The sequence below is a fragment of the Leptonotus elevatus genome, chromosome 14 (assembly GCF_054856555.1).
Source record: "Leptonotus elevatus isolate MCC_2025b chromosome 14, RoL_Lele_1.0, whole genome shotgun sequence".
In the NCBI taxonomy this organism is placed as follows: domain Eukaryota; kingdom Metazoa; phylum Chordata; class Actinopteri; order Syngnathiformes; family Syngnathidae; genus Leptonotus; species Leptonotus elevatus.
This window is the reverse complement of record NC_141252.1, coordinates 19,254,868-19,267,216: the sequence shown is the minus strand read 5'-3', so window position 1 is coordinate 19,267,216 and position 12,349 is coordinate 19,254,868. Positions and strand designations below refer to the sequence as shown.

The 12,349-nt window shown below is 37.9% G+C and overlaps 1 protein-coding gene and 1 long non-coding RNA gene across 2 annotated transcripts in view; one reads left to right on the top strand and one right to left on the bottom strand.

Annotated features, from left to right (window-relative positions):
• Window positions 1-5,527: 5,527 nt before the first annotated feature.
• LOC147163247 (uncharacterized) lies at window positions 5,528-11,808 on the bottom strand. Its single transcript, XR_015097027.1, has 6 exons — window positions 11,731-11,808; window positions 10,316-10,433; window positions 6,840-6,957; window positions 6,633-6,710; window positions 6,457-6,540; window positions 5,528-6,175 (listed from the first exon to the last, which is right to left on the bottom strand). It is a non-coding gene; the product is annotated as an uncharacterized LOC147163247 (long non-coding RNA).
• LOC147163245 (uncharacterized) overlaps window positions 8,881-12,349 on the top strand; it is a 41,237-nt gene continuing 37,768 nt past the window's right edge. Inside the window, exon 1 of the mRNA XM_086094312.1 lies at window positions 8,881-9,086. The gene's annotated coding sequence lies outside the window, so the exon portion shown is untranslated. The remainder of the gene's footprint in view (window positions 9,087-12,349) is intronic.

Genomic DNA, 12,349 nt, shown 5'->3' with positions numbered 1-12,349 from the left:
AAACATACACTATTTAGACATGCATGTGTGGTCAAACCAACCACAGTTGGTGCAGCTGCTTCCTGTGTAAACACCAGCACTCATGCAAAATTAACAGTGTGATTAATCGGCATTAATACATTATTAATGTGATAATTTTTGTGATTAAACAATGACTTAACGCTTTAACTTTGAGAGCACATATATATATATATATATATATATATATATATATATATATATATATATATATACACACAAAATGCGTGCATGCGTGGTCTTTATATACTCCGTTATACAGAATAAATCCACTATTCAACAACAAATGGGTTGAAACAAACAAATTTAACCCACTCCCTTCCGGTGAACATCCAGGGAATAGACATTGAGATAGTGGACTCTTACAATGTTCACCTTAATAGGAACCTGGACTGGACTGACAACACTCAGGCTCTGTACAAAAAGGGACCGAGTAGACTACACTTGCTACGTAGACTGAGGTCCTTCGGGGTGCGGAAGGACTTATTAAGGACCTTCTATGACTCTGTGGTGGCCACAGTCTTATTTTACGGTGTGGTCTGCTGGAGCAGCAGCATCTCAACTGTAGAGGAAGAGACTGAAAAAATTGGTGAAGAAGGCGGGCTCTGTTCTGGGCTCCAGCCTCGAGACAGTAGAGGTGGTAGGCAACAGGTGAATGGTGACAAAGCTGTCATCTATCCGGGGTAACGCCTCCCACTTCCTGTGCGGGGCTTTTCTAGCCATAGAAAGCACCATTAGTGCTTGGCTTTGTGACTGCCCTATGACAGACGGCAGAAGGAAATGATTGTTGAATGGAAGTGGACGTGACCTGGAGCGACTTCGTGACTTAGCGAATGCTATTTTGCAAATTAAAAGTTATTATTGCCCATAAAGCCATGGAATTTACTACTTCAACCGAAATTCACCTGTCAGTCGAAGTTGCACATTTAGTCGGGACTCATAGAGCGCGATATTTTCTTAAATTGGCGATCGCTAGTTTGAAAACAGCCCCTTACCTTCTGTTGCCTGCTGTTTTTACCAAGTTAATCAAATCACCGACTTTGCCGGAATTCACAGCGCACGACTTATATCAATATGTAGTCAATGCCATCTCTTCTCCTTACACCGGGGCTGATTCAAAAGCTTGTCGCTGGCTGGGTCTCTGGGACGAGATGCTACGCTCACACCGGGGGACAATATACCTCATAATGCAAAGGTAAAACTTGTTTATCATGCTAACTGACTTATTTTTACATAGTCCGTTCTATATTGAAACGCTGTGATGATGTTATGTTACTATATTTACTAGCATGGAACTATCGTAGTGGCAAGCTATGCAGTCATTTCTTGAATATGATTCCAGCCGGCTCCAGAGTGAAAAATTCCAAGCACAAAGACGAAATCCCTCATTATTAAACAGTCAAATGCACTTAATAGTTTTGAAGATGGTACATTTTAAAATTAAGCTGTGTGTTCGTGCAGTTTGATTGGATGCTAACTATCTGGCTCCTTAATGTGATTTGAAACATGCAAGTCGACACCTCTGTTACAATCTTTGTTAGAGTGTATGTTTACTAGTAAAATGTATGAACATTTATCTACTAATTACATTATTTATCTACTAACCTTGCAAAAAATGATCGCTGCAAATCCATGAATACTTTGTGGGCTGCCAGTCCTTTCTGTTGATTGCTGCTATCAATCGACATATTTTGTCTTCATTAGTAGATTTGCGATAAAAAGCAACATTTGGTTTACTCCTTTGTCTGTCTGTACAACCGACCGCACAGCAAGATATGACCATTTTATAAGATAATCGATTAGATAAAGGACTTTACGCTGTACGAGATTCAATGGTTACAATACAGGCAAGTAGCTCTTTTGCCGTCCAGCGTGCCCATGAGGGAGGTGACGTCACGTGCAAAAGGTCAAGGGATACCCAGTTGAAGTGCAACTAGGCCATGCCCCCCATCTAGTGGTGAATGGTGGTATTACAACTTGTAACTATACAATGGAACCCCGCTATTCGCGAGTTCGCTTTGTAAACAAAATATAGAATATTTGGTATAGAACTAACGTGTACCATGTTCAGTTTAAATAAATACATAAACAAATAAAAAAAACAATAAATAAATGTTTACATTCTTCTGTTTTAATTAATTTTAGTAAGTTAGTGTCGTATCACTGGTGAGCTATTTTTAGAACTGATCGTGGACTGCTCATGTTTCCTTTGGGGCAACATGAGTAGATTTATTTTTTTTATTTTTTATTTTTAGCGCAAAACAGCAAAAAAGGCATTTTTCCCTTTTTGGTGGAGGAGGCTCCTTACTAAAGGGGAAAATTAAAAGTTAATTGGAGGCAATAAACTTCAAAGAGCTCAGCTCTTTTAGCGTCAATATATCAAATCACGAGACCTCATGGCTGGACTGGCCATTTGGCATACAGGTCTGATGTCCGGTGGGCCGGCCTCTTTTAGAGGCCGATGCAGTGCTTTTCAATTATTATTTTCCCGTTTTACCCCAAGAGACTGGCACCAAATGTAGAGGGACCAGTCCATTAATCCATTTCAAATATAGATAGCAAACTGAAACATCATGAATAAACGTCAGTGGCAGAACTACATGTTAATCGGGCTGGGCTGGTGTGAATAAGTCAAAATGCAAGGGCTGATTCTTTTGTACCAGTCCAGCCCTGCCAGACCCCAACAATAAGCTGGAACACCGATGGGAGCAGGCTGCGTTGCCATGTTTGACACTTACCTCCTTTTTTGAAAACAGCATTAATTGAGATAAAAGGAGAGTTTTAATGTGGATATTCGCATCTTAGTTAGTTGCATAATGATTGTTATATATTTATGTAGCAGACTATAAAAAATGTATTGACTGTGTTTACATATGGTTCTAAGTAGCCACTAGGCACATGCCGATTTGCATTCTGATGGTATAATAACAAACATATTGCTGTGTCACGGTATCACAATTAAAATGACAGCTCTAAAATGTCCTTTTTGGAAATATTTAGGTAAATAAAAATAGCTTTTCCCCCCCATTGAACATAATCAATTTAATTTAACAAATGTATAGAACATTAATACAATTAATTAAATTAATAGATCTTGCTTATCGAACTGCATGGATCAGTTGTTTTTCAGTCTAATGCACAGTGAATTATCTAGAGTAAATTTGACTCTATTTAGAGTGTTACCAAATAGACTCAGTTTTAGGCTACGTTCACACTCTTCTGTGCGTGCCAAATTTGGATTTTTTCTTAAATCCGATCATTTTATGGACTGTTCACATGACAAAAACAAATGCGACTTCAATGTGAATGCAACGCGCCCGTGATGCGACTCGCATACGCAAATAAACATGGACCCTTCGGCAGGTCTCAGTCGTCACGCTTTCATGGCAATTTTGAGGATAATGTGCTACCGGAGCCAACATTTTCTTGACCTGCTAGTTTCTCGTATGGTATTAAGAAGGAAAAGGGCAAACATTTTGGCAATGGCAGTTTGTGGGATACTTGCTGCTTCGTCTGTTCTAAGGAGTGTTTGGGTGAAGAGTCGAAGCCAGGAATGGTGGGACATTGATGTGAGCCGCTTCAATGACTTTCGGATGTCAAGAAGAACCTTTGCTTATATTTGTGAGCGCCTTGCCCCACATGTCATCCGGCGCAACTTACGGTAAGCAAGCGCGTTGCAATTGGGCTGTACTGGCTTGCAACTGGTTCTTGTCTTCGGACTGTAGCAAACCTAATTGGTATCGCCGCGTCAACAGTCTGCAAAATAATTCACGAGTTTTGTAGTGCAGTACGTCAGGTTATTTTATCGGAATACATCAAGATACCCAAGGGAGATGACTGGCAAGAGGTGATCGAGGGCTTTCGGCAGCGGTGGGGTTTCCCTATGAGCAGAGGGGCAATAGATGGGAGTCACATCCCTGTCATTGCTCCACAACAAAGCAAAATGGGTACTTGACCTCAATTTATTTTCAAATATTAGGTTAAGAAATGTCATACTTATGTCTTCAAAGCATTAAAACCATAAGTTTCAGACAATATGTTTTGTTTTTAACGGAAGTAGCTACTTACTTGAACAAGTAGTCATGCTGAAAATAAATTGTGAGCAGGACAGACATTGATTGGAAAAAAAAGTCCTAAAATTACTTTTTAAATTCATAAAATAAAATAATTCATATATATAAAATAATTCAATTTTAATTCATAAAATAAAGTGCCATTTGGCATGCAATGCTTTTTTAACACTGAAAATTAGTTGCCTAAGTTTCTATAATTACTTAGCAAACATGTCTGGCCATATTAAAAATATTCAAAAGTGTCTTATTTGCTGATGACAACTCTCTACTGCTTAGGAGAGAACCTGAAGCAGCTTCTGACTACTGTGGAGAATGAATTGAACATATTAAAAAAACTGGTTTGACTTAAACAAATTAGCATTAAACTTAAACAAAACGTTTATAGTTTCTGGTACTAGACAAATCACTCATGAAGTCAAAATGATGGTAAACTCAATTGAAATACAAAGAATACATGAAAATAAATTTCTTGGAGAAGTTATTGACGATAAATTATGTTGGAAGTCACACATAGAAAATGTCAAAAAGAAAACGTAAACAATTTTAGGGATACTCTCTAACACAAAGGATGGGTTAGAATATGAATATGAAATCACTATACACATTATACTGTTTGTTATTATTACCATATTTAACTTATTGTGTGGAAATCTGGGGAAACGCATATAAAACAAATCCCGACACGGTTTTCAAACTGCAAAAAAGAGCCATAAGTATTATTAATCTATCAAAATATACAGAACCAAAATATTCACTATTTATTAAATTAAATTAAATACAATGACATTTAACGACTTAGTTGAGTTTAAAATAGCAGAAATAATGTATAAAGTATACAACAATCTACTCTGTCACAGTACTCTTTTCGCTCTCATCGCTATTTGAAATTAGAAAGAGTCCTTATGACATAAGGGGTACAAGTGCCTACAAAAAAATCAAAACAAGAACAAATATTAAGCAAAGGTGTGTTTCTGTAAGAGGTGTTCATTTGTGGATCAGTTTTGGTACTGACCTGAAAAGATGCAAGTCACTTAAAAAGAAAAGTTCAAGAATTTTTTTAAAATCAGACTTGAGCTGGCAAAACAGCAGAAATTGTGTAATTTTTTTCCGATGTATGTTTGTAATGAAAATTGTATATGTGAGTGTGAGGATGAAATATTATGGTGTATGCCTATGAATTACATGTACTTATGCTACTGGCAAAGTAACATGTCAAAGTGCAGTTGTATACACAAACAGGTTTATACATTTTCTTTCATTAAAATATATTAACCTTTTATTGTATCTATTAAAACAAGTTAAAACATAAGGGGTAGGACTAGACACGTTTTCAACTTCTTCCTACTCCCTTTTAAACATGTAAACTGCAAAATTATTGATGATTTTTTTCTTCCTGTTCTTGTTTTTCTTTTTTCACTTCAACTTATATTTTATACTTGTAATGTGTTTATGTTTATATGTTTAATAAAACCAATCAATCAATCAATCAATCAATCAATCAATCAATCAATCAATCAATCAATCAATCAATCAATCAATCAATCAATCAATCAATGAAGTGCAATTTCAACATGTGGCCGTGAAATCAAAGCACAACAATATCAAACTATTGTGCAAAACTGCAGTAACATAACTTAAATTGTAAGAACCTCTTCATTTAGCTAGTTGTCATCTGGCGGATGTTGCTGACTGTAAAATGTATGCAGCTCCTCAGTGTTTTGCTAATGGCTGGCACGCATGTGCACTGTTGAAAGACAGAGGTTGAGCTAAATCTTGAAGGAAAGATGTTGGCTGAGAACGTGATTAAATTGAGGGGAATGGTGGGAAATGCTGATTGGGTAGATGGTGTGTGTCGTCCTGGGATGGCTGCATTGGTGCTTGGTATGAAAGTGAAGGTTTAGAGGTTGTAATCTGTCCAGATATTGTGTTAACATGCTGAACATGTTACGATCATGCTCGTGTTGAGCTGCTCTTCATCAGAACGTCTGTGTCATCATTTTTCAAGGCATCAGTAATCCTGGTAGCAAAACACTCCAGGGTTGTTTCCATCTTTGATTTTCTTTTTCTGAGTTTGACAGATGATCCTGTACAATAAGGAAAGATTTAGAAAAACAGTTGAATAAAATGTTACTTCTATGCTGTTGTGATGTCTATAGAAGTAATTCATCATGTGCAGTAAAATACAGAGTGCAGGCATTGTTATGAAGAACCCTGTTAAACACCAACACAGGAAAATTTGAAAAATGATTAAATCAGGCAAGATTACAAGTAGGGTAATCCTATTGATTGCCCATTCAAATAACCAAACACAGTAATTGTGTTGCATAGTACTTATTATAGTTGCTAAACACACATTATTTCTTACCTCGAGGGAATTTGGAAGCTGCATCTTCACTCAGTGAAGCCGCAAGGGTGAACAAGCCAGTGTCTTCTTGTGCCGGTCCCAAGCCTGGATAAATACACAGGGTTGTGTCAGGAAGGGCATCTGATGTAAAACTTTGGCCAAAACACATATGCGAATCAAATATATGACTTCCATACCGGATCGGTCAAGGCCCGGGTTAACAACGACCGCCATCGGTGCTGTTGACCTACAGGGTGCCGGTGGAAACTGGACTACTGTTGGTCAAAGAAGGAGAGGAGGAAGGTGTGTTTGTAGGAAGAAAGAGAAGAGGAACACCAACAGTCTAGGACTGAGAGTAGGGACTTCGAATGTTGGAACTACGACAGAAAAAGGTAGAGACTGACCGGTCCCCCCGTATATTTATTAGTTCTTCAGTTTCTTTTCGCCACAGAGTATTTTCTCCGCCTTCGTCTGCCATCGCGCTTTAGCGCCGTTTTGTCGAACAGTGATGACGTTGGTCTCCTGTTGATGACGTATTAATCGGATGAGTGCGGATGAGCGTTCACAGTGCAGGCGCATATCAGATTTCTATACACATATTAAAGAGGCCCAGGTCGGGTGTGAAAAAAATCAGAATTGTACTGTTCACACTGCATGAAAAAAATCAGACACTTGTGAAAAAATCCAAATTGAGCTGCAGCGTGAATTCAGCCTTAGAGTAATATTTACACTTGGAAGAGAGTAAAATAAAGAATTGGGAAATAAATAAATACAAGTCACTCAAGGGTGAAGGAACTAACTCACGACCTTCAGCTTGGAAGACAGCCGATCTACTCCCTGAGCCATGCAGCTCCTGCCGCTCATGTCAGCTGGAATCTTCCTAACTCCAAGAGACCAAAAACGATGTCTATGGTCTCTTGGAGATAAGCAAACAGTAGGAGGGGCATAACTCAGGTGGTAGTGTGGCAGTCTCCCAAGCTGAAGGTTGTGAGTTTGTTCCTCAACCATTGAGTGACTTTTATTTATTTTCCAAAATCTTTATTCTATCAAGAGTCAAATTTACTCTAGAGTCAAATTTACTCTATAGAATTTACTGTATGGTTGTCCTCTCCAAAACATGGCTGCAGGATTTCAGTTTGTAAGTCATAATATGCAAAATCATTTATTCAATTGTCAATTAGTCACGCATATAACATATAAATCCCATATATGAATTTCATTAAATATCAGGTGAAAGTAGAACTTGACAAACGAAGGAGGAGTTTCCTACATCTCAGTAGTAGTGCTCACACAATGCCAAAGGTATGATGCATTGTGGGGGCACTGACTACTTGTATGACATATAAATTTTATTTTGACACTGTTTTGTGAGAGATATGAGCTTTTGCAGATGATCCATGATGGTGTGCAAAATCATCCAAGTTACTTTTGGCAAAAGCACTAAGTGACTGCAGATGAGCCAAAGCAGATCTTTGCAGTTGTGACAGTACAGACTATTTGTTTGAGAACGGAACTTGGAGTAAAGCATGTGTGATAGATATGTGCTTTTGCTAATTAACTGATAGGTTGTGCACAAATCTAACTCTGTTTGGCCAAATGAGCTTGCAGTTTTGAAAATGGCATTTCAGTTTCAAGAAATGTGCCAAACCTATGGAGAAAAACTGTAAGTGTCTGAAGTAGGACTACAGTAAATCTGTGACAAATGTCCCAGTGTTCCTGTGGTGCCTTACTTTCACTGAATCACTGAGTGATTCCTTGTCAATCAAATCAGGCTTATCTTGCTTGGATGAGGCTGGTGGTGGCAGCCGTTTCCATGTGGATGTTGTTGCTGCCGCCGCTGCTGCCTGTACTAACTACCTTGCCGCCTCCACAGTGATGCATGTTGCATTAATGCTGAGGTGAAGAGTGGGAGGGAGAGGGCAAGCTGAGAGGGCTATGCAAGAGGGATGGAGAGTACAAGTGTATGGGAGCTGTTAGATAGATAGATAGATAGATAGATAGATAGATAGATAGATAGATAGATAGATAGATAGATAGATAGATAGATAGATAGATAGATAGATAGATAGATATTTCATGTTAGCATCCTGTTACTTCAATTCTAATGCCCTTGCTGTTTTTCCCAAAGGTACCCCACAACCAGGTCAAACTAAATCTAGAAGCATATTAAAGAATAAAAGCATGCATGCAGTATTTTAGACAATAAATCACAGATAAATAATTTAATGAGAAGGACAATGTAATTATGAAGGGTGAATTATTGTAAAGGAAAGAGAGAGGGAAGAAAAGTTAATCTCTTGTTGCTCAACTAACCCCGAATATGTATGGAGTGTAAATGTGTGTGAGAGAGAGAGAGAGAGAGAGAGAGAGAGAGAGAGAGAGAGAGAGAGAGAGAGAGAGAGAGAGAGAGAGAGAGAGAGAGAGAGAGAAGAGAGTGAAGGGCAGAGGAGGAGGAGGGCTTGCGTTGGTGTTGTTGGTTGGCAGAGAGTGCGTCTCTCCAAAAAAAAAACCTTCCTCTGACAGAAGGCATGATTCACAGCAGAAAGAGAGAGCAAGAGAGGAGGAGAATACAAGCTTGTGAAAGGGAAAGAGAAAACGACATGGATCAAGATGTGAGATGCATCAAGAGGCACGACACAGACACGATTCTGGTAAGGAAAACAATTGTACATGCATGAGGGCAATTCACAGAACGGGATGAGAGACTGGATTCTAAAGACTGACTGCGTTGATAAGGTTTTCTATTGACCGGAGGAAATAGAGCAGGTGGCTGGGGCAGTGATGACATAGAGATCCTTAGATGCAGGGGGAGAGAAAACAGAATGATGCCAAGAAACCTAAATAACATAATGTGATGGAGATTAATTAACTTACTTCAGGTCTTTAATGAAACGAAAAGCATTATCAATGAACATTGTTTTCTTAAGATTTTTTTTTTTTTTTTTTAATGGTCTACTTTCTTATTATTATTTTGAACTGACGGAATGGTGGTTAAATTAACTGTTGCCCAGCTATCACACCTGAGAAATTGCTTAACGTGTGTAAAGGACACACACACACACACGCACACACACGCACCCCCACGCACGCGCGCACGCACACACACACACACACACACACACACACACACACACACCCACACCCACACACCCACACACACACACACACACACACACATACTTGCCTCTGTGTATTATGAGGACATTTTTTCCAAACCGGTTTAATTGTGTATTACAGGGACACCCCTTTCTGCTAATGCCAGAGAGATGGGACTTGCACCCAAAATTTTTTTTTGGGGTTGTCCAGGAGAATTTCACTTCAAAACTTGAAAAAACTCAACACACGAAAAAAAGAAAAACCTGAAAAAATCCGTAATTGTGAGGACATAGATAATGACCTAAATAAGCCACGCCCATTGCAAAAATGGTAATTATGAGGACCAACTCACATTACAAGGACAAAGTTTACACAACACACAGCAACCATGTCACTGAAGTGATTTGAAAGTTCTGGCATTCTGACTTTACACAAACTAAAATGGCATTGATGTGTAATGACTTACCTGATATAAGGACACATTGTTGTACATAACAATACTGTGAAATGCAAAGTCATACCTGATCTGTCCTAAAATTGTAAGTTTTAACATGGTGCTCATGTTACAACTTACAATTTTAGGACAGACTGAAACTGGTATGTTAATAAAACTGCTTCTTATGTGAACAGGTTATCTAGGTCAAACATAGCTTTGTAATGGATAAGCTCGACATGAAACCAGATGCAAAAGAGTCAGTGAACATTGAACATTTTATTCTTTAAAACATGACTACCTCTCATCTTAAAGGATGAGCAGTTTTCTCATAGCTCATTCCTGAAATACCTTCGGATTTCTGAATTTCTGAAACAGGTTCAATGTAGGAAGTGTCCGAAGTACTGTGAGAATCTGGAACATATTCCTCTGCTAACGAATCCTCACTTGAACTGGATACATCAGCAACCTAATTTTTTAAACGAAAACAATTATTACATACATACATACATACACATATTGTCGCTGTTCTGTGAAAAACACTTCCACCATAGGAGCTACCGGAGAGCAGCCCGCGACCTAAAAATGGAAACGTGTTTTTCACAGGACAGCAATGATATCCATATATACAGTAGATGCACACATACTTATGCATATATACAGTGGCTCTAAAATTAACCTGCCATATGCGGGTTAAAATTCATTTTGGCGGGTGGTCATAAATATTTACTAGCTTTACATCGCTGTTACTTAGTGATGTTACACTCGAAGTAGAAGCTTGAGAAAAGTGTCGAGCGCTCGCGGCAGAAGTAGCTCCCGCCATTGATGGGCTAATGTGCTAAAGTTAATTTACCAAAGGTCTTCATCATCAAGCAGTTTTGCATTTTTTTTAAACGGGATATGTGCCAGATGCTGGAGCAAACTAGAAAAGCATTTAGAACCTAAAGTTTGTGCACATACTAAAGATTATTATAAATCTAGTCACATTTATTCGAAAGATGAGATGAAGCATTTAACAAGAGGGATAGTTAATATGCTTAATCTATGGCATTGCCCCTAAAACAGATATTGTGTGATACAGTCCTTCAGTTACAGTAGACTTTTCTATTTTACCGAGTCAGACAGTCGTTAAGATTGAGACAATTGCTCAACATTTAGCTGCTTGCAACTAAAGATAAAGGTATAAACATGGGTCATAATTTATCCTCTTGACTAAATTATATTCATTCAATGAAAATGCCTGCACTATTAATTCTGGTTGCGTGAAACAAAGATCCATTGCAGATACAAATAACACAGAAGATAAAATACCCATCATGCCAGTCCATTCTAGTGCAGCGAAAGGTCCAAAACATAAAGCACATTTATCCAAGCTTGATACAAGTAAATTAACTACCTGATGTTTACACTTCTGTTTAAAAAAATAAAATAAAATTGATAGCGAGTTCATCTCTAAAATCCACCATAAATAAATTAATGGGAACAAAAGATCACTACAGTGCATAATCCAAATCACCAAACTGCCAACAAATCTTCAATTTGAGATATTTTTAATGTTGACTTGTAGGAATTTTAGTCCCATACAAGCTTATTGTTGGATACAATATTTTGAACGTCTTGGCAATACACATTGCATAAAAAATTGTTGTGATTATATTTGTTAGTTATATAGTTCAGCCCTAGCATCTACTCTACACTCTTCACTCCTAACGTCTTGCTTCTGAAAACTGATTTCAACATCAATATTCAAAAAGAAATCTCGTCACCTGGTCAACTTGGTCTGTGACAGCTACGTCTTCAGCTATGTCTTCAGGTTGTGCTTCAGTTGAAACCTGGTACACATGAAGAGAAAAATACATATAAAATTCAATTCTTAGTAACACGACTGTACCTGTGCATTTACACAGTTACAGTACATACAGAACAATTAATAGGTTAAAGTATTGTAAATGCAAACTCATTTTATTTGCCATTACAAAAATAAATAAATAAATCCTTCTGCACTACAGGTTTGTGTAAATTGGTGACGTCTATTTTTCACAATGAAACAAAAACAAGAAAATACACAGTCCTCAGAGAATCCATACCTGACCAGAGTATGAATTGTATAATAACTCCAAGCCCTCAAAACTTATTTTACAGTCACGGTGTATGAATACACTGTCCTCAGTGTCAGTTATTCACAACTATAACATTGTGAGGACTAAGTATCTGTGAGGGCTGCACAGTATTGACAAAACATGCGACATGGGTGTTTTATACAGTAATGGAGATTATTTCGACATTGAACATGGACCTAAAAAAAAAGGATCTATCTATAGCTATATATTTTTATAATCCAATGAAAAAAAATACACGATAATCCGGAAAAATAAACATGCTCAT